A 24263-nucleotide genomic window follows, 5' to 3' on the forward strand; every position below is an offset into this window, starting at 1 on the left:
GTGGCTCAACGCTAGAACGCTCGTCTCAAGAGCAGTGGGTCGTAGGATCGATCGTCGTCCATGGACTCGGCTGTTTTTCTATCCCAACAAGTACCCCACTATTGATACACCAACATATCGTAGTATGTACTGCTATGTCTATGGGAAAGTGCACATAAAACATATGGAGTAAGGCGGTTTCTCTCTCTCTCTCTCTCTCTCTCTCTCTCTCTCTCTCTCTCTCTCTCTCTCTCTCTCTCTCTCTCTCTCTCTCTCTCATATTAGACACCAAATAGCCGTAGTTTAGACTGTGTTTAGGTGTCGTTAAACAAATAATCCTCTTCCATTCCTTCATCTTCCAGTGCCCACTGGCTAGCCTGTCTAATACGGCCAATCACTCGTGCCACACGCACGTCTTACCGCGCCACTAACACGATTATCGTCGTCAAACGCCGAGATATCTACGCCTCGTTTGATGTCATCACAACTGGCAAGGACATCAAAGACAAATGTGTGTTTTTGAAAAATCACTGTGTTGTCCACAGGGAACTTCGTTCCCTTGATAATAAAGAAACCCACGCGAGTATGCGCTGATTCTTGGTATAATGCGATTTTAATCTGGCCGACATATCTATCGTGGTGACCGTCTTAGTGGAAATTCACGATTTGTTGAACGGTGGGTGTGAAAAGTAAGTATTAAGATCTAAGGTTACCGGAATGTCAAGCAATGGAGGCTAGCAGGTCGTCCTAGGTAGGTGACTAGGACTAGATAGTCTGGAGTCGTGGAATTCTTACATTATCATAATGTGTTCTCTTGAAGGCCATTTGCGTCTCGTAACGCCCCTATAGAAAATACCGTGTAGTCCTACCTGACTTCTATTTTCAACGCTGAATAGACGTGGTCTGGTGTGCTAGACATATTTTCATCTTTCACCTATTACAGCATAAAGTGTTATGAGTAAACACGCTGGGTTTCTCTTCATATTCCTTTGGAAACTATCAGCGAGTGTAGTTTGTAATCTAGTGGTAGAGAACTCATTAATGTGTACATTTGTAGCTCAGTGGTAGAGTACTCGTCTGATGCGATCTTTCGTAGAATGGATCATCTACGTTTTCCCTTTACTTTCTTCTAAAGTAACCCCATTGCAACCCACTTTCCACGTTTAGTTGATCCGCTATGATTACCATATTATATTTGACACTCAGTCGCTATTTGTCTACTATTTACTACTATCTCAACCCAGGGATACCTCCATCAACTAATTTACCCACTTCTTTATTAAAGTGATAAAAACTAAAATGTCCAGAATGTTGGTTAGAAAAGCTTACATGATGCACTTGACAATAGTTCCTGGAAGCAGTGAAGATCTTGTGAAGACATCATTTGAACTATGCCTTGTACAGAGATACGATTTTCAAACTGTTAATAGCTTGTCTTCCATATTTACAGTATTATTTCCACCCATCAATATTGATTGTTATTTACATTTATGTATCAGACCACACGCCACCCCACGCCACTTAACCACCTGCTGGAAACTGCTGGAATACGTCTTGTCATCACTGCCAGACATCAGACATATGTAATCCGCAATACTTAACCCTCCATTCAAACCAATTTAATGTCTGTCATCGACCATTCTCAATCGATTTGTCACCCGAGTACAGGTACACCTTTTGTATCTCCTTCATTAATTAATAAAAGCCCATGTGTAAATGAAGCAAGTGTTTTGTGTCCTGTGACAAGCGGCTCGGGTGTTTAGCGGCGCGGCCAGCACGTGACGAGTATTTCAGACGCGATCAATACTACCGCTGGAATCGTCTCATCAACATTCCAACACTCGTTAAAAGTCATTACAAATAGGAAATCGAAAAAAAACAAAAAACTAAATTTTAAAATATTATTAAAATTCCATTTTTTTCTCATAAATATTAGGGTATAAGCTATAAATTCCTTTGGTGGATGTAAAAATTTCACTTTTCCAGATTTTGCCAAAAATAATAGTCTTCTTCACTGGCGTAGCCAGGATTTTATATTGGGGGGGGGGGGGGGGGGGGGGGGCAACCCACACTATGTGTGTATGATTTTATAAAATTTAATAGAGTAAATTTTTTATTAATTGGGGCCAATGGCTCCCGTGCCCCCACTCCACCCCACTCCTCGCTACACCATTGGTCTTTTTATATAACGACCCATTTTAACCAGTTTATATGTCTGCTGGTCCCGAACATTATTCAGTCCGAGTCCATAAAATATATTAAGAGAATATTAAATTAACCTATCAACAGTTACTGATTAAAAAAAAAAAAAAAAAAAAACCCGCCCATTTTACATACACGCCTGCATTGTAAATTGGGCCCAGAATGTTTTTAACAGCACAGCCATCGGCGGTGTAGTGGTTAAACTAACAAGTAACCAATCATTCACTGTCCTGGGCAGCGTGCTTGAACCGTAATTAGATAGAAGCTCGAAAATAAAGTTAACATCAACAAATTTAATAGAGACACCCTGGCCACATTTTGTAATCAAGAACTATTAGGTAACGATAGGCCCAATAGTAACGGTAATAGTAATTGCGACAGTTAACCTATGTGCACTCGCTGCTCAAACAAATCAACTTGTTGTATGAATAGAATCTTTCTCAAAAGTCGACTGCGACGGTCAAATCCCCTATAATCTGTTTTAGCAGTGTCAACTACTCGAATTCTAACTTGAAATATATTATTAAGCAAATTGTACACATGCGCACATTATACGTAACTTGCAAATTCCCAGCTGAGATCATTTGTCAGTTGCTGGTAACAGTTATCTAATGACCTAACATCTGCAATTCCATACAACCTGAATATAATACAGTTACACTGGCTATGCCTGACATAAAAATCACATTTCAACAAGAATGCGCCATGTTACGGAAACATAACCAACTTAAGCGAATGCCCTGTTTATCGTGTATCGTCTGACCACAACAATCACAGCGGAATCTGTGGTGCAGTGGCCCGAGTACTCTGACGGTGAGATAGCTAGTCCGTCCCGTGGGGAATGCATTTTTTTCAAGCTATGGAATAGACTGCAAGTTATATATTTCTGAGCCGATTGTTTTCTAAATTGGACACAAAAATAGTATTTTTGTTATGTCCAAAACACTTTTACTTTTTTCTTACGTCAAACAAAATTGAAATTATTTACAAAAAAACAAACATTTTTGTAGGAGGATGGAACGGACTATAGACGGACATTTGGACAGTTATCAACGCCCTTTAAGCATAAGAAAACAATCTATACTGCGTAATCGCTACAAACCAAACGTAGTTAAAGATTCTCGCTCTAATACAACAACAATCCTATGTGTGAAGTTAAACACCTTTACACGATCATTTTCGAGTTCCTTGACAAGACGTTTCACATAGTAATCACTAATGCACACACTACAGGAAGAAACCAGTCAGCAACTACGTATTTTACCAGAACATTATTGAAAGGAGATGCTGTCGGGTTTCTTCATGTAGTGTGTGTTTTAGTGATTAATAGGTGAACTTGTTTTAATCAAGGAACTAAAAAATTATCGATGTAAATGTATTTAACGTCAAACATAGGATTGTTGTTGTATTAGAGCGGAAATCTTTGACTACCGTAAGGTAGGCAGCGATTGCGCAAATATATATATATTTTAGTCTCTGACGGTTAGAGAGTGTTGATAACTGTCCAAATGTCCATCTAGCTCTCTTACCGTCAGAGTACTCGAGTTAGAGAGCGTTATAACTGTCCAAATGTCCGTCTAGCTCTCTTACCTGTCAGAGTACTCGAGTTAGAGAGCGTTGATAACTGTCCAAATGTCCATCTAGCTCTCTTACCGTCAGAGTACTCGCATGAAATATTTATTTATTTCCGAGTACGTCATCGTCTAAACATGTGTCCGGCATTCCCAACACAACGATTTTAGATCTTCTCTGGGAACGAGTATATGCTTGTGTTCATGATTAGCTGAAGTTTTCTGAATAGCAAAATTAATATCCTTTTGATGGGTGGTAATAACAGCTGGTATGATTTTGCTATACAAATGATAATAATAAATAACGCAACCGACAGTTAAAAGCTGTTTTATTACATATGTTTTTTCATGAATACCCTGAATCATGACTGTTAGGGCCGATTCGTTATTTCATGAATACCTGAATCATGACTGTTAGGACCGATTCGTTATTTCATGAATACCTGAATCATGACTGTTAGGACCGATTCGTTATTTCACGATTTTATTTTCAGTTGGACTCGGCCTTGTTCAGAGATAACGGTCTGTTTTAGATTAGATTACGTGTGAAGTGTTCACTTGAAGCAAACTGCTCGTGGGGGTTGATAAAGAAATGGTAGTTAATTCCAGGCATCACCTTGCACGTCTTCGATGTCCTTAGATTACGTGTTAAGTGTTCACTTGAAGCAAACTGCTCGTGGGGGTTGGTAAAGAAATGGTAGTTAGTTCCAGGCATCACCTTGCATGTCTTCGATGTCCTTAGATTATGTGTTAAGTGTTCACTTGAAGCAAACTGCTCGTGGGGGTTGGTAAAGAAATGGTAGTTAGTTCCAGGCATCACCTTGCACGTCTTTACATCACTGATTGATAGTGACTATTTTATATAGGATTTCAACTGAATTACACGAAAAAGCACCAACGGCAAAACCTGTTTGTCGGTCGCTGATGAATTTGCACCCAAGACCCGCGTTAAATATAAATCCTCAGCTCGCAACGCCTTCTATTGGATTTTAAAGGATTCCGCGGTGGGGGCTCTTTTAAGTCGTTCATTGATGATGCTGCACCCAAAATAGCTATCTATATTTATATTTATATAGCTGCATGCAGCCTTGGGATCAATTGTTATTGTTTAGACACAACATAGGAGTATGTGGCCTTGTGCTTATTTCAGTATGGAATGGTTATGTTTAGAGTTGCTAAACGAGCAAAGTGTTAGTGTTCTGACTATAAGAGACAAAAGCACCAATGGTTGACTCGCCATCTTCTCGATGGACAAGCGAAAACAGGCGGATACTTGCTCTGATTTGTTCTTTATTTGCACCCACCCCCACTTATTGTAGGCTAGGTAGGACTCTGTATATTATACTAAAAGATGAGCTACCGCGACAGCCGTTCTCTGGATTCATCACTGAACATTGTACTGTGTCGCCGGACTTGTTACAATATTCCTTAGATCACTACCGTCACGGCCGTTCTCTGGATTCATCACTGAACATTGTACTGTGTCGCCGGACTTGTTACAATATTCCTTAGATCACTACCGTCACGGCCGTTCTCTGGATTCATCACTGAACATTGTACTATGTCGCCGGACTTGTTACAATATTCCTTAGATCACTACCGTCACGGCCGTTCTCTGGATTCATCACCGAACATTGTACCATGTCGCCGGTCTTGTTACAATATTCCTTAGATCACTACCGTCAAGGCCGTTCTCTGGATTCATCAATGAACATTGTATTATGTCACCGGTCTTGTTACCATATTCCTTAGATCACTACCGTCACGGCCGTTCTCTGGATTTATTACTGAATATTTTATTATGTCACCGATCTTGTTATAATATTCCTTAGATCACTGTTAGTTTAGATGTAGGCCAATCTTCCTCTTCTTGTCTAATACGTGTCAAGGCATAAAACTGTCATTGTGTACCACACATCACCACCACAACCACAACCATAATCTCAACTACCACGACAACTACAAACACCATCAAGACCATACCTACCGTAAAACAATTATAGTCCGTCCCATCCTCCTACAACAATGGGTTTTTTGTTGTTGTTGTTCTTATCTTTGTTTGGGTTTTTGTTGTTGTTGTTGTTGTTTTTTTGTTGTTGTTTTTTTTTGTTTTTGTTTTTTTTGGGGGGGAGGGGGATGTAAATCATTTCCGTTTGATTTGACGTACGGTAAGAAAAAGAAAAAAAATGTTTTGGACATAACAAAAACCCCACCCCACTATTTTTGTGTGCAGTTTAGAAAACAATCGGCTCAGAAGTAAATAAGTTGTAGTAAATTTCATATTATGAAAACGGCGTTCCCTGTGGGAAGAACTATAGGAGAGCAGTAGAAAAGAAGAATCGGGGTACAACAATAAATCGTCTTCAGGTCGACAAAACAAGAATGTTTTGTCACAAATTGATTTCGCTGCCACTACCACTACCATTCGGGTAAGAATCGAAACGAAGCACGCAACCGTTAACAGATGGCGATGATGAGTTTGAACTCCGCTCTTCCGTCATCAATACACTATTTCACAGTTGTCGATTTCACCCAATAGAACCGGAAGTGGAAATTAAATAGAACCGGAAGCAACTGCTTAATGACTGGTGTTTAATTTGAGTGGGCTGTAAAAAGAAAGTATCCAGAATATTTGCGTAGTTTTTTCATCAGTCTTTATTGTCGAACTCGTGGCACATGCTGCAGCAATATAAAATATATTGCAGAAAGCTATACTATATAGCACAGCAGACATACTTGAACAAAAATCTACGTGTATTGTCTTTTTTGGTACGGGAATCATTTGTAGTAAATGTCAGGTCTGCTGGTATATTATTATGTGCTAATAGAATATATTCATAATGAAAGGTCTCCATTGTGAAACTACTTCTATCGTCTCCTTAACCCACCCCATTAACACCAAATGTTTTGAGCTTTTCGTTTTCCTGCAAGAGGTGTTAGAAAAATCTTTCTCATTTTACTGTAATGGATGTTTGGGGTTTTGTTTATAATTAATAGTAGCACCAATAACAGTAGCAGCAGCAATAGTAGTGGTAGTAGCAACAGCAACAACAACAGCAGCATCAGTAATAGTAGTTGTTGTAGTAATACCATAAGCAGTAGTAGTTGTAGCACTAGTAGTAATATCAGCAGCAGTAGCAGTAGTAATAATAGTAGCAAACATTTATTAGTGGAATCCTTTGGGTTGCTCGGATAAGAATAGAACTTGGGAGTCGTGCAATGTTTCAGGATCTTTCCTAGTAAACAAGTCGTCACTCACCCCATACACACTTCCACTCTCACTCACACCTACACCCCCACTCCCAGCCACAGTATCACCCACACTCCCACCCACAGTATCACCCACACTCACACTCACAGTGCCACCCACACTCTCACTGACACCCCCAGTATCACCCACACTCACACCACAGTACCAGCAACACTGACACCCACAGTACCAGCCACCCACACTCCCACCCACACTCCCACCCACAGTACCACCCACACTCACACTGACACCCACAGTATCAGCCACACTCACACCTACACTCACACCCACAGTACCATCCACCCACACTCCCACCCACTGATACCCACAGTATAACCCACACTCACACCTACACTCACACCCACAGTACCACCCACACTCCAACTGACACCCACAGTACCACCCACACTTCCACTGACACCCACAGTACCACCCACACTCCCACTCACACCCACAGTATCAGCCACACTCACACCCACAGTACCACCCACACTCCCACTCACACCCACAGTACCACCCACACTCCCATTGACACCCACAGTATCAGCCACACTCCCACTCACACCCACAGTACCACCCACACTCCCACTCACACCCACAGTATCAGCCACACTCACACCTACACTCCCAAACACACTCACACCCACGCTCACACCCACAGTACCACCAACACTCCCACTCACAGCCACAGTACCAGCCACACTCGCACCCACAGTACCAGCCACACTCCCACTCACGCCCACAATATCAGCCACAATCACTCACACCCACACTCACACCCACAGTACCACCCACACTCACACTCCCACACACACTCACACTCCCACCCACACTCCCATTGACACCCACAGTATCAGCCACACTCACACCTACACTCACACCAACAGAACCACCCACACTCCAACTTACACCCACAGTACCACCCACACTCCCAGACACCCACAGTACCACCCACACTCCCACTGACATCCACAGTATCAGCCACACTCACACCCACAGTACCACCCACACTCCCACTCCCACCCACAGTACCACACACTCACACCCACAGTATGAGCCACACTCACACCTACACTCCCAAACACACTCACACCCACAGTACCACCCACACTCACACTCACACCCACAGTACCAGCCACACTTACACACACAGTACCAGCCACACCCCCACTCACGCCCACAGTATCAGCCACACTCACACCCACTCTCACACCCACACTCACACCCACAGTATCAGCCACACTCACACCCACACACACAACCACAGTACCACCCACACTCACACTCCCACCCACACTCACACTCACACTCCCACCCACACTCCCATTGACACCCACAGTATCAGCCACACTCACACCTACACTCACACACACAGTACCAGCCACACTCCCACTCCCACCCACAGTATCAGCCACACTCACACCTACACTCCCAAACACACTCACACCCACAGTACCACCCACACTCGCACTCACACCCACAGTACCAGCCACACTCACACCCACAGTACCAGCCACACTCCCACTCACGCCCACAGTATCAACCACACTCACACCCACAGTACCACCCACACACACACTCACACCCGCACTCCCACTCCCACCCACATTCCCATTGACACCCACAGTATCAGCCACACTCACACCTACACTCACACTCCTACCCACAGTACCACTCACACTCTCACTCCCACCTACACTCCCACTGACACCCACATTATCAGCCACACTCGCACCTACACTGACACCCACACTCCTACCCACAGTACCACTCACACTTTCACTCCCACCTACACTCCCATTGACACCCACAGTACCAGCCACACTCACACTCCCACTCACAGTACCAGCCACACTTCCAATCCCACCCACAGTACCAGCCACACTCACACCTACACTCCCACCATCAGTATCAGCCACACTCACATTCCCACCCACAGTATCAGCCACACTCACACCCACATTATCAGCCACACCTAAACTCCCACCCACACCCACACTCACACTCACATCGACACTCCCACCCACACTCCCACTCACTACTACACTCCCACCCACACCCACACTCACACTCACACTCACACCCACACTCACACTCACTACTACACTCACACCCACTACTACATTCACATCCACAGTACCAGCCACACTCACACTCACACCCACACTCATACTCACACCCACACTCACACTCACTACTACACTCACACCCACAGTACCAGCCACACCCACACCCACACCTACACTCACACCCACACACACACCCACACTCACACCCACACTCACACCCACACTCACACTCACTACTACACTCACACCCACAGTACCAGCCACACTCACACCCACACTCACGCTCACACCCACACTCACACTCACTACTACACTCACACCCACAGTACCAGCCACACTCACACCCACACTCACACTCACACTCCCACTCACACTCACTACTACACTCACACCCACAGTACCAGCCACACTCACACTCACACCCACAGTACCAGCCACACTCACACCCACAGTACCAGCCACACTCACACCCACACTCACACTCTCACTCACTACTACACTCACACCCACAGTACCAGGCACACTCGCACCTACACTCACACCCACACTCCTACCCACAGTACCACTCACACTTTCACTCCCACCTACACTCCCATTGACACCCACAGTACCAGCCACACTCACACTCCCACTCACAGTACCAGCCACACTTCCAATTCCACCCACAGTACCAGCCACACTCACACCTACACTCCCACCATCAGTATCAGCCACACTCACATTCCCACCCACAGTATCAGCCACACTCACACCCACATTATCAGCCACACCTAAACTCCCACCCACACCCACACTCACACTCACATCGACACTCCCACCCACACTCCCACTCACTACTACACTCCCACCCACACCCACACCCACACTCACACTCACACTCACACCCACACTCACACTCACTACTACACTCACACCCACTACTACACTCACATCCACAGTACCAGCCACACTCACACTCACACCCACACTCATACTCACACCCACACTCACACTCACTACTACACTCACACCCACAGTACCAGCCACACCCACACCCACACCTACTCACACCCACACCCACACCCACACTCACACCCACACTCACACTCACTACTACACTCACACCCACAGTACCAGCCACACTCACACCCACACTCACGCCCACACTCACACTCACTACTACACTCACACCCACAGTACCAGCCACACTCACACTCACACTCACACTCACTACTACACTCACACCCACAGTACCAGCCACACTCACACTCACACCCACAGTACCAGCCACACTCACACCCACACTCACACTCTCACTCACTACTACTCACACCCACAGTACCAGCCACACTCACACTCACACCCATACTCACACCCACACTCACACCTACACTCACACCCACAGTACCATCCACACTCACATCCACACCCACACTCACACCTACACTCACACCCACAGTACCAGCCACACACACACCCACACTCACACTCACACCTACACTCACATCCACAGTACCAGCCACACTCACACTCACACCCACACTCACACCCACAGTACCATCCACACCCACATCACACCCACACCCACACCCACACTCACACCCACACTCCCATCCACACTCACTCACTACTACACTCACACCCACAGTACCAGCCACAGCCACACCCACACTCATACTCACACTCACACCCACACCCACACCCACACCCACACCCACACATAGTTATTAGTCATACTACATGTGTGTGTTCTCACAATGTAGTAGCAACGATTATTATTCACATTAATGTTTGTTTGTAACGAAAAACATTAATAAAACAAACTGTCTAAACTTTTCTCACACTCACACTCCCACTCACACTCACTACTACACTCATGTAGGTTTCACTCATCGACCAACACACAAAACCAGCCACACTCGACACATTTTTTAATTGTTGGGTGTGGTCGTACCTGTGATTTCACTTCTGTCGTCTCCCACGCTAATCTAGTGAGGGATATTCATAGCAGACTGCACTTGACGCATTCCCGCCATTTCTTCTAGTCAAACACATCTTCGTGACACAAAAAATGAAAGCTAATCAGGTGTAAAGAAATCAATTTGAAGAGTGCTTGTACATAACTGCGCCCGAACTATCGATTCTGGGAAATTGTGTGATTGGTGCTGACATTTTGAAAAAAAAGAAGAAATAATCTGTTTGTTTTATCCTTAGAACATATGGAATCACTGGGTGTACGTTATTAAGCATGATGGCATCACTCGAGTCTCGATAAAATGGAGCGTTTCTTGACAACAAAAAATAATAGTTTTGGTTGCTGAGTCTCGATGAAATCGAACGTTTATGCTAGAATGAACAGACATTCGCAGCCTATACGTAATGGTTCAATGTTAAATTATAATTGTGGTTAACAGGAAAGTCGACAAGTTCGTTGTTAGGTTTAACTAGAAAAAACACCCTATTATATATGGTATTTGCAGTCAGTTAACTAATGTCCCTCCAAATCATCCCAGTGAGTATTTCACGATTCGACGAGTCAAAGAAGTATTTTACGGTCCACTGTGGTTCCTTAAACTTTGTCCCATCATCCACCCCACCCCCCGATTCCGTCATTCATCCCTTGACGTACTGATCACCGGAGCCAGCATCATTCACTTTATATGCATTTAACAAACCGTTCGTACCCGCATATTCACTAACCTACTCAACCCTATCAGAAATATATTTACAACCGCCCCCAACCCCACTCAACCTCGGTCACAAATATACTGTGTTAGGCACCTAAAATTATTTGATTGAGCATTGTGCTGAAAAATCCCTTTAAAAAGATATATTTCTTTTCTTTTCTGTTGACCATTTTGTGCCATGCCTTCTAATAAATCAATGTCTGACCTCCTCCCCCACTTTTGCATAATAAACCTGAAAAACAGCAAACTCTACTGACGCTCACCTCTCCCAATCTACCCTTAAAATTGGTTTAGGCCCATAACACATGCTCTCGTACATTACGTTTTGTTTCCATTCACTTTAACTGGATATTCGTGCTTATAACACATGAACCTTCAAGCACACTGTTTTGGGTGTTTTCAGTTATTTGGACTATGTCCAGAACAATGGGTCAATGGTTAGTTATTAGTGGTCAGTGAGAGGTGAGTGGGTGTAGTAGTGGCCTTACACCTTACATTACCGATATTAGTCATCATGTACAAGGGCTGAGAGAGGAGTGGATGTAGTAGTGGCCTTACACCTTACATTACCGATATTAAGACATCAAGTCCAAGGGCTGAGAGAGGAGTTGCTGTAGTAGTGGCCTTACACCTTACATTACCGATATTAAGACATCAAGTCCAAGGGCTGAGAGAGGAGTTGGTGTAGTAGTGGCCTTACACCTTACATTACCGATATTACGTCATCACGTACAAGGGCTGAGCGAGGAGTGGGTGTAGTAGTGGCCTGACACCTAACATTACCGATATTAAGTCATCACGTACAAGGGCTGAGAGAGGAGTTGGTGTAGTACTGGCCTTACACCTTACATTACCGATATTAAGACATCAAGTCCAAGGCCTGAGAGAGGAGTGGGTGTAGTAGTGGCCTTACACCTTACATTACCGATATTAAGACATCACGTCAAGGGCTGAGAGAGGAGTGGGTGTAGTAGTGGCCTGACACCTAACATTACCGATATTAAGTCATCACGTACAAGGGCTGAGAGAGACGTTGGTGTAGTAGTGGCCTTACACCTTACATTACCAATATTAAGTCATCACGTACAAGATCTGAGCGAGGAGTTGGTGTAGTAGTGGCCTTACACCTTACATTACCGATATTAAGTCATCAAGTCCCCGGGCTGAGCGAGGAATGGGTGTAGTAGTGGCCTGACACCTAACATTACCGATATTAAGACATCACGTACAAGGGCTGAGAGAGGAGTTGGTGTTGTAGTGGCCTGACACCTAACATTATCAATATTAAGTCATCAAGTTCAAGGGCTGAGAGAGGAGTTGGTGTAGTAATGGCCTTACACCTTACATTACCGATATTAAGTCATCATGTTCAAGGGCTGAGAGAGAAGTTGGTGTAGTAGTGGCCTTACACCTTACATTACCGATATTAAGACATCACGTACAAGGGCTGAGAGAGGAGTGGGTGTAGTAGTGGCCTTGCACCTAACATTACCGATATTAAGTCATCACGTACAAGGGCTGAGAGAGACGTTGGTGTAGTAGTGGCCTTACACCTTACATTACCGATATTAAGTCATCACGTACAAGGGCTGAGGGAGGAGTTGGTGTAGTAGTGGCCTTACACCATACATTACCGATATTAAGTCATCAAGTCCCAGGGCTGAGCGAGGAATGGGTTTAGTAGTGGCCTGACACCTAACATTACCGATATTAAGACATCACGTACAAGGGCTGAGAGAGGAGTTGGTGTTGTAGTGGCCTGACACCTAACATTATCGATATTAAGTCATCAAGTTCAAGGGCTGAGAGAGGAGTTGGTGTAGTAGTGGCCTTACACCTTACATTACGATAGTAAGTCATCATGTACAAGGGCTGAGAGAGAAGTTGGTGTAGTAGTGGCCTTACACCTTAAATTACCGATATTAAGACATCACGTACAAGGGCTGAGAGAGGAGTGGGTGTAGTAGTGGCCTTGCACCTTACATTACCGATATTAAGTCATCACGTACAAGGGCTGAGAGAGAAGTTGGTGTAATAGTGGCCTTACACCTTACATTACCGATATTAAGACATCACGTACAAGGGCTGAGAGAGGAGTTGGTGTAGTAGTGGCCTTACACCTTACATTACCGATATTAAGTCATCAAGTCCCAGGGCTGAGCGAGGAATGCGTGTAGTAGTGGCCTGACACCTAACATTACCGATATTAAGACATCACGTCCAAGGGCTGAGAGAGGAGTTGGTGTAGTAGTGGCCTTACACCTTACATTACCGATATTAAGACATCAAGTCCTAGGGCTGAGAGATGTGAAATGTGCTTAACCTTACATTACCGATATTAAGACATCACGTCCAAGGGCTGAGAGAGGAGTTGGTGTAGTAGTGGACTTACACCTTACATTACCGATATTAAGACATCAAGTTCAAAGGCTGAGAGAGGAGTTGGTGTAGTAGTGGCCTTGCACCTTACATTACCGATATTAAGACATCACGTACAAGGGCTGAGAGAGGAGTGGGTGTAGTAGTGGCCTTACACCTTACATTACAGATATTAAGACATCACGTACAAGGGCTGAGAGAGGAGTTGGTGTAGTAGTGGCCTTACACCTTACATTACAGATATTACGTCATCACGTACAAGGGCTGAGAGAGGAGTTGGTGTAGTAGTGGCCTTACACCTTACATTACCGATATTAAGACATCAAGTCCTAGGGCTGAGAGATGTGAAATGTGCTTAACCTTACATTACCGATATTAAGACATCACGTCCAAGGGCTGAGAGAGGAGTTGGTGTAGTAGTGGACTTACACCTTACATTACCGATATTAAGACATCAAGTTCAAAGGCTGAGAGAGGAGTTGGTGTAGTAGTGGCCTTGCACCTTACATTACCGATATTAAGACATCACGTACAAGGGCTGAGAGAGGAGTGGGTGTAGTAGTGGCCTTACACCTTACATTACAGATATTAAGACATCACGTACAAGGGCTGAGAGAGGAGTTGGTGTAGTAGTGGCCTTACACCTTACATTACCGATATTAAGACATCAAGTCCTAGGGCTGAGAGATGTGAAATGTGCTTAACCTTACATTACCGATATTAAGACATCACGTCCAAGGGCTGAGAGAGGAGTTGGTGTAGTAGTGGCCTTACACCTTACATTACCGATATTAAGACATCACGTCCAAGGGCTGAGAGAGGAGTTGGTGTAGTAGTGGCCTTACACCTTACATTACCGATATTAAGACATCAAGTCCTAGGGCTGAGAGAGGAGTTGGTGTAGTAGTGGCCTTACACCTTACATGACCGATATTAAGTCATCACGTCCAAGGGCTCAACCACTACTCCGCCGTGTATGATCTTCTTATTACAGAACACACCGATTTAATAGCTTAACGAGTTGATTACCCTAATCACCTAGTTACACATTGTAATGCTCGTCTTGAACGCTGTAAAAGATATTGCGGAATCACGGACATTTAGTCAATAATTTCATTGATTTTTGTGTGGATTTTATTTGTGGTTTTTTAATATTTTATTTCAATAACAATAGAGTTTTGGGGATTTTTTTCTGAAATGTGCTTAACACCACGAAATTACTGCAATCAGTAGTTCCTGAATTATGTGTGTTTCCTGTGGTGTGGTGACGCCGTGGTTGTAATTAAACTGATTTGTCGGTGCAGTTGTGTCGGCATGGGGGAGTTATTTTTAAGAAACAGTCTTTATTTTATTGCGTTCTTCTTATTACTGCATACGTGATTTTGTCCATCGATATTTCGGAACTGTCTTGAATTGGTTTTCTTATGATCCAATCAGATTTTTTATGGTGGTATTTATGCGTTCTGTTGTATTGTGAAAACGTTTCTATAGATCCATAACAACAGTATTGTATTGAAAACGAACAACGTACAACAGTATTATATTAAAACAGAATTCTGTTGGGAAATTAGTCAGATAGAACATTTTTCCGAATGCCATATGCAGCAAATGCAGATTTCGTGTTTTATTTAATGTCATTTCCGTTTTAGAATTATCAAACAAAAAAATCTTTTTAAGTGCTACAAATTTGCTTTTATATTTGAATTTCCGGCACCCCACAGTTTTCGTCGACAGAGTTATGTAAGGCTATAAGGTTCGCTAAGTATAAGGCTGCAGGTTTAATGTGGTTAAAATCGAACTCCACGGATAAACGTCGAGCACCAAAAACCAATGATTTGTTTGTAATTTCACTCCGCTGGTGGCTTTGGCAGTCTTGATTGAATTTGCCCAGGAGAAATGTCGCGTTGCTCACTGCCAGCACCGTTTGCATCAGGGCGGTTCCACAGCTGACCACATGGGTGTGTGGGTGGGTGGAAATAGTTAGAATTGTCTTTTGATATCTACAAATCAATGCAGTATCAGTTTCACTGTTGTAGAAGCATGGTTATTTATTTATATATTCTGAGTTTCTAAATATGGTACACCGCTGTCAACCACATGTTGTATTTGTGGACCCGCCCTCAGCGAGAGCAGAAGACGTATGCCAAATCTCCATAGGAATGTCTTCAGGGCTGTGCTTCTCCACACCGATGCCAATCTGAGCCGACATTCGAGTTGAGATCTGTGAATTATTTAACAAATCTGCCATCGAGATTCTTCACAAAGGCGTTATTTTTGTAAATCCAGCTTGATACTAAGTCAAGACTGCAGATAATCACACGCACGTAGGATCGGTGTACGGTGTGTGTGTGTGTGTGTGTGTGTGTGTGTGTGTGTGTGTGTATTATAGCCAGGGGCATCAATAGTTTGACCTCTTAATTTCCAATAAGGCCTATTGGAAATTAACTAGTTAAAAGTTGATAGCAATCTAATTAAAATTAGCTCCACTATTTCATGTGGATCTAACAGCACCCCGTTGGAGCTCATGTCCAGTTGACCTTTCATTCGACCAATCAAAACCTTACTTGCAAAAACATGCCAGTGATTTGAAAAGAATTTGAAAACATTCGGGATTATGTATGCCGAAAACTAATTGCAATATAACATTTTATATAAAATTCGTTTTAAGACGAAGAACAAAAACCGTGATGGTATAGCCATAAAATCTGTTTATACTAGTGTACAATTCAGAGTTTATTACTGCATTTTTCTCCCTGTTTTTTCAATGTTGAAATAGACCAACAAGTTCGACTATTGCATAAATAGTATCACCCGATATTTTTATAATTTGTATGCTCCTGAATAACGCTATAAAAGGCGACGTGTAATTGGTCGATATTTAAATTGTTATTTATAGATGAAATGTCATCTGGACACGGGAGTCCACGCAATGCTGTTAGATCTACTGGTAGACCCAGTAGAGCTAATTTTAATCAGATTGAAGTTGATAGCAAAGCTTCTTTGACATTTACCTAGTTTCTCTTACTTCAAGGGTGTGGTTCTTTGTGTGCTGCCGAGGATGTGACCACATTCGGGAGGAGGGGGGAGGGCAGGCACTTCTGGTTTTGACGTGCCTGGATTCAGGTATAGCATAGTTTATTTGCTTTAAACCTTGCGGCTCATAGGCATAACATACACAATGATACATAAACAGAAATATATAAATGAGAGCTTATGTATGTGGAGGATGGACATTCAAATGAGTTGAGAACGTAAATAGGTTGCCTGTTTGAGATACTTACCAAGATTACAGTTCTTTTTTGTTTTGAACAGATAATAATTGTACAATTTTTTATCAAGGTGATATCAAGATAGCTCAACTGACAAAAAGCGATTTTATTATTAATCTCATCACCATCTATGTATGTTTCAAATGTCATAAAATAAATGTCTTTTGTCTTTGAACAAAAATACCTTTACGATATTAAATTGTTTGTGAATATAATATAAAATATATATTCTTACCTGCAGTTGAACTGAACTTTGGGAATATTAAATAAACAGACGAGCATGAGTTCTATATTGAGGATATTAATGCGAAGTCCACAAACTAAACGAGTATTAGTTCTGTATTGAGGATATTAATGAGAAGTCCACTAACTAAACGAGTATTGGTTCCGTACTGAGGATATTAATGTGAAATCTACGAACTAAACGAGTACTAGTTCTGTATTGAGGATATTAATGCGAAGTCCACTAACTAAACGAGTATTGGTTCCGTATTGAGGATATTAATGTGAAATCCACTAACTAAACGAGTATTAGTTCTGTATTGAGGATATTAATGTGAAGCACACTAAATAAACGAGTATTAGTTCTGTATTGAGGATATTAATGTGAAGCACACTAAATAAACGAGTATTAGTTCTGTATTGAGGATATTAATGTGAAGTCCACTACATAAACGAGTGTTAGTTCTGTATTGAGGATATTAATGTGAAATCCACTAACTAAACGAGTATTAGTTCTGTATTGAGAATATTAATGTGAAATCCACTAACTAAACGAGTATTAGTTCTGTATTGAGGATATTAATGAGAAGCACACTAAATAAACGAGCATTAGTTCTGTATTGAGGATACTAATGTGAAGTCCACTAACTAAACGAGCATTAGTTCTGTATTGAGGATATTAATGTGAAGCACACTAACTAAACGAGTATTAGTTCTGTATTGAGGATGTTAATGTGAAATCCACTAACTAAACGAGTATTAGTTCTGTATTGAGTATATTAATGTTAAGTCCACTATATAAACGAGTATTAGTTCTGTATTGAGGATATTAATGCGAAGCACACTAAATAAACGAGTATTAGTTATGTACTGAGGATATTAATGCGAAGTCCACTAACTAAACGAGTATTAGTTCTGTATTGAGGATATTAATGTGAAGCACTCTAAATAAACGAGTATTAGTTCTGTATTGAGGATATTAATGCGCAGTCCACTAACTAAACGAGTATTAGTTCTGTATTGAGGATATTAATGTGAAGTCCACTAACTAAACGAGTATTAGTTCTGTATTGAGGATATTAGTGTGAAGTCCACTACATAAACGAGTATTAGTTCTGTATTGAGGATATTAATGTGAAGTCCACTAACTAAGCGAGTATTAGTTCTGTATTGAGGATATTAATGCGAAGTCCACTAACTAAACGAGTATTAGTTCTGTATTGAGGATATTAATGCGAAGTCCACTAACTAAACGAGTATTAGTTCTGTATTGAGAATATTAATGTCAAGTCCACTAACCAAATGAGTATTAGTTCTGTATTGAGGATATTAATGTCAAGTCCACTACATAAACGAGTATTAGTTCTGTATTGAGGATACTAATGTCAAGTCCACTAACTAAACGAGTATTAGTTCTGTATTGAGGATATTAATGTGAAGTCCACTAACTAAATGAGTATTAGTTCTGTATTGAGGATATTAATGTGACGCACACTACATAAACGAGTATTAGTTCTGTATTGAGGATATTAATGTGAAGTCCACTGACTAAACGAGTATTAGTTCTGTATTGAGGATATTAATGTGAAGTCCACTACATAAACGAGTATTAGTTCTGTATTGAGGATATTAATGTGAAGTCCAATAACTAAACGAGTATTAGTTCTGTATTGAGGATATTAATGTGATGTATACTACATAAACGAGTATTAGTTCTGTATTGAGGATATTAATGTGACGCACACTACATAAACGAGTATTAGTTCTGTATTGAGGATATTAATGTGACGCACACTACATAAACGAGTATTAGTTCTGTATTGAGGATATTAATGCGAAGCACACTACATAAACGAGTATTAGTTCTGTATTGAGGATATTAATGTGAAGTCCACTAACTAAACGAGTATTAGTTCTGTATTGAGGATATTAATGTGAAGTCCAATAACTAAACGAGTATTAGTTCTGTATTGAGGATATTAATGTGAAGTCCACTAACTAAACGAGTATTAGTTCTGTATTGAGGATATTAATGTGAAGTCCACTAACTAAACGAGTATTAGTTCTGTATTGAGGATATTAATGTGAAGTCCACTAACTCGAGATGACCGAGGCCGCGGACATCTGTGAAGGGTGATGTTGATTACCTCCAAGTCGATCTTCTTTAAGACTGCCAGATTGTAGCGTCCAGCGTCTTCATTATCTCTGTTAATCAACTCGGTTTGTCTCCCCTGAGAAAGGGCAGTTGGGATTTGCCGAGATTTTAGACTTGGGTATTAGCCAGGCTTGTTCGCACTAAATGGCTTAAATTCTTTCATTTCTCTGGCAAAATTTGAAGATTTCACATAGAATCATGAAATATCGTATTGTGATTGGTTTTTATGTTTTTATAGTAAACCTTTGTATACACATATACACATACGCAGGCACCCACACACGGACGCTTGAATGAATACATGCATAAGTGATGATAATTTGTATTCCGAGCATAAACTACTACGGCTGCAATATAATTTCACTGAAGCAGAATTACTGGGACCCGATTATTTTCTCAGTTTAGTTAGGGTAGAATTAACATTGCGAGCTACTTTATATGCGTGGGTGTAATTGTGGTAGAACATGATATTATTATTGCCACACGGACTCGGTGTGGGACATGCATTTTAAATAGTTTGTGATGGGTCATATCGTGAAATTTAAATTCCTGAACATTATAACCTAGAATATACTGGCGGATCAAAGATTTTGTGAACTGTGATGTCGGGATACAAAAAGGGGTGGATATTCGTACAGTATTGGTGAGGTGCAGTTCGTTGTTAGGAACTAGGGTTGCTGGTTTACCCTAAACGTCGCCTCTTGTATGCAGCGATTAAGTTTGTACCACGTTCTTGTATTGTTTTCCTCGTGCAATAACTGTATAACTGCACTCTGTAAACCCCACCTGGCACTAAGCCGAAGTTCCTTGTTCATGTAACGTCACTTAGGGGCGTGGTACAAGTCACTTTGCAGCATATCGGCTGTCAATCAAAACATGGAAAGTGTGTTCAGTAACTATGCCTACAACTAGTTTATGCAGCAACTTTAATTTAGCTTGGTCTCGTTTCTTCTTGCCATAGTGCTCCACAACTTGGTATATGAGAGGATATAGACAAGTGGTTGTAAAGTACTCCTCGTCGCTAATAAAGAAGAAATAGTGCACTGTGCATGTGTAGGCAGCAGTTTTTCTTCACTCGCATTCTCGCCGTGTTGCCATCATCATAGTCATATTTGTCGGTTAATAGCCGCTGATTAAACAGTGTGCCGCGCTATTGTTGAACAAACAGTCCTTCCTCTGCCCAATCTGAGTGCAAATATTTGATATGGATAATGTGTTTGTGCTGGTTACATCACCCGGTGAAAACGTCACATGTCGCCACGTTCCTGACAATTACACATGACGATCAATTATTCATGTTTATCACTTGACTGGTCTCTCCGGACCAACACTTAAAACTAGTCTAGTCTTTATTCGAGAAAAACACCCACCGGAAACATGTTTGAAGAGTTGTCTTTGAAATACATTTATGTCCAGGGCGGACCACGTCGTTAAGAGAGTTTGAACAGTGTTGGAGAAAGCAAACATATTCTTGTTCAAACTGTATTGGAATTACTACACACACATTTAACAAAGTAATACGGTTTATTTGGAGAATATTGCACGCTTCGTTGAATCGTTCATGTTAAATGATTTGTATTTCAATTGCATACACCGACCTGTCAAATTGCATCCATGATTTCGTAATTATATTCAATGCAGCAAAATTTCGTCTGTAGTTTTTGTTTTACGTTATAATGGTTCTACTCTTGCGGGTTCCCCTGGGTATTTCGAAATCAATCTAGCCGTAGTAAAAGTATTGGATTAAGACCGCCATATTGGCATATTGTTCTGGGTTTGTTTTATTAGTATCAAGAGGAATTTGACAACAGAATTGTTTGCCCTTTTTCGTGTTTTCAGTTGGAAAGTAATCAGATTTCAAACGCCAATCAAATATTTCTTGTGCTTTTGTGTTTATGTGTGTGGTTGTTTAGGTTACCATGGGGAATTGGGAAGATATTTCTTGTTTCGTTTCTGTTTTGAGGGTGCGTCTGCGTGTGTGTGTGTGGGGGGGGGGGGGGGGGGTAGTGTTTTATCTAATTATTTCTTAACTGTTTTCTGAAAATAAATGTTTTTTGGTGAGTGTTGAACTAATTATAAAATTTGTTGCTAAAAATACATGACAAAGACCTAACGACAAAGTATTATCAATTGAAACACGTCAAGATTTTTTACCGAACTTTTCACCTATGTTAAAGACACCCTAATTATTATTTCAATCGCTTTTTCTCGCGTTATATAAATATGGGCTTGTTTTTGAACGGATGATTGTTTGTATATTTAATAGCGTTTCACCTTGTAGTCTTTAAGGGAAGGTAATGCCACTACAACCAGCACTCTATTACTTAAGATACTAATCATGTTTTTGAATGTCAGTCAATGAAGATTTCGTCTGAATATTTGAACCCAAACCATATTGGTTTAAAAGTGGTCGCAAGCTGTGATTAGCTATATTTAACATTGGAGTGGCTGAATTGAAGCGACACCTAGTAACGGTTTCTAGCCAGATCCCCGGAGACGCATTTGAGCAGGTTTCATTGAGCAACAATTACAAATGCAGCGCTTTTTGTCGATAATTGTCAAAGTTTGACAATAAAAACTTTTAATTCGATGCTGGAATCGTGGTGTTTTGGACAGGCGAATCAGTCATTTGCTTGAAAGCCTGGGCTAAATATCGGTGTAGTCACGAACACATTAGCAACTAATTTTCCTTCCAGCAGTAAATATATTTACGTTCGTGACAAGAGGCAACCTGCCTCTAAAAGATTGACTTGGAAATGGAAACTGTTTGGAAGTGCTTCTCACGGAACATATCTTAAAAGAAGAGTGATGGTTTTGGGTGTCCAGACGTAATTAAAAACAGGATGCCGAGATCAGAAGTGAAATTGTATTTAAACAAGACATTGAACTGTCTGGCAGTTTCTGTACCAAATGGTTATGACGCGTACAGCTGATTGTATCCATACGTCCCCGTCTCTTGAACACCCGTGCCTTCGCGTTTCTATCATGATTCGTGGGAGTATGCTGTAACGGCTTATATAGATAACATTTGGACTCAGATATAAACCTGTGGTTTTGAATGCTACGTGCCTGTTGTTTAGAATTTGAAAACTAGTTATTATGGACCAATAACGTATTAAGTACTACATGCGTCTTTTAATAGGATTCAGTTGCCAATGAAAACAAAAATGTTTCGAATTTTCTCTGAAGATTGTTTTGGAATTTGTTTGACATCTATGATTAATTAATCTGTGTCCTTTAATGTTGTCCTTATTAAAATAAATAAAAACAAAATTTATGATTCACATGTAATTCCTGTATATATGCCTGTCACAGACATTGATTTCAATTAGTTACCTATCTCATTTACATATTACATAAGTAATGGTAGTGGTTTTGGCGGTAAAAATTAAAAGTTTGTTTTGCCCTTCAACAGTCTTTAGTACTAGGCTAAATCGAATCGTTATTCGAAAAAGGTACAAAGCGTGCGTTTTAACGAATAAGGTACAAAGCGTGCGTCTTAACGAATAAGGTAAAAAGCGTGCGTCTTAACGAATAAGGTACAAAGCGTGCGTCTTAACGAATAAGGTACAAAGCGTGCGTTTTAACGAATAAGGTACAAAGCGTGCGTTTTAACGAATAAGGTACAAAGCGTGCGTCTTAACGAATAAGGTAAAAAGCGTGCGTCTTAACGAATAAGGTAAAAAGCGTGCGTCTTAACGAATAAGGTACAAAGCGTGCGTCTTAACGAATAAGGTACAAAGCGTGCGTCTTAACGAATAAGGTACAAAGCGTGCGTCTTAACGAATAAGGTAAAAAGCGTGCGTCTTAACGAATAAGGTACAAAGCGTGCGTCTTAACGAATAAGGTAAAAAGCGTGCGTCTTAACGAATAAGGTACAAAGCGTGCGTCTTAACGAATAAGGTACAAAGCGTGCGTCTTAACGAATAAGTCCGTGAAAACATGACAAACCGAGGAATGATTTGCGCACCAGCTTTCCTAAACAGTTATATTTCACCTCTCTTATTAAATTAGTATTAATCATTTATGGAATAATTCTAATATAAACGCGCTCACTGATTTTCATCATCTCGAGTATAGCCTGCCATCTTGCTAGCTTTGCTCTTAACTTTGTTTTCAGAATGAATATCTACAAATGGCTTCGCGTTACCAAGAGCCTAACACCAGTCTAAGTGCCGCATATTAAAAAATCTGTAGAGACTTTGGTAATAGGAAAACTAAAAACTGCGGATTGATTTATCTAAGACCTTTAGCCGTCTGGGGCTTTTCGCACGGGCTGGAAAGGGTAAATTGTAAATCTGCACACGCAAGGCACGCTAATTCTCTAATGTCATCATTGAATTACCGGTGCTGGCTGCAATCTTTTAGCTTGGTTTTAATCAGCCATCAATTGCAGCTGGGCTAAATGACCACTTATGCCATCAAAAGATCGTTGGCAAAGAGATAACGAAGCGGCATATGCGACAGACGGTTTCGATTGGTTTCCTCCTCCGGCGTGCAG

General features: G+C 41.5%; 1 protein-coding gene across 1 annotated transcript in view; it reads left to right on the plus strand.

Annotated features, from left to right (window-relative positions):
* Positions 1-24263, plus strand: part of LOC121367419 (protein rolling stone-like) — a 77542-nt gene that overhangs the window by 17694 nt on the left and 35585 nt on the right. The gene's annotated exons all lie outside the window — the stretch shown is intronic.

The sequence above is a fragment of the Gigantopelta aegis genome, chromosome 3 (genome assembly GCF_016097555.1).
Source record: "Gigantopelta aegis isolate Gae_Host chromosome 3, Gae_host_genome, whole genome shotgun sequence".
NCBI classification, from domain to species: domain Eukaryota; kingdom Metazoa; phylum Mollusca; class Gastropoda; order Neomphalida; family Peltospiridae; genus Gigantopelta; species Gigantopelta aegis.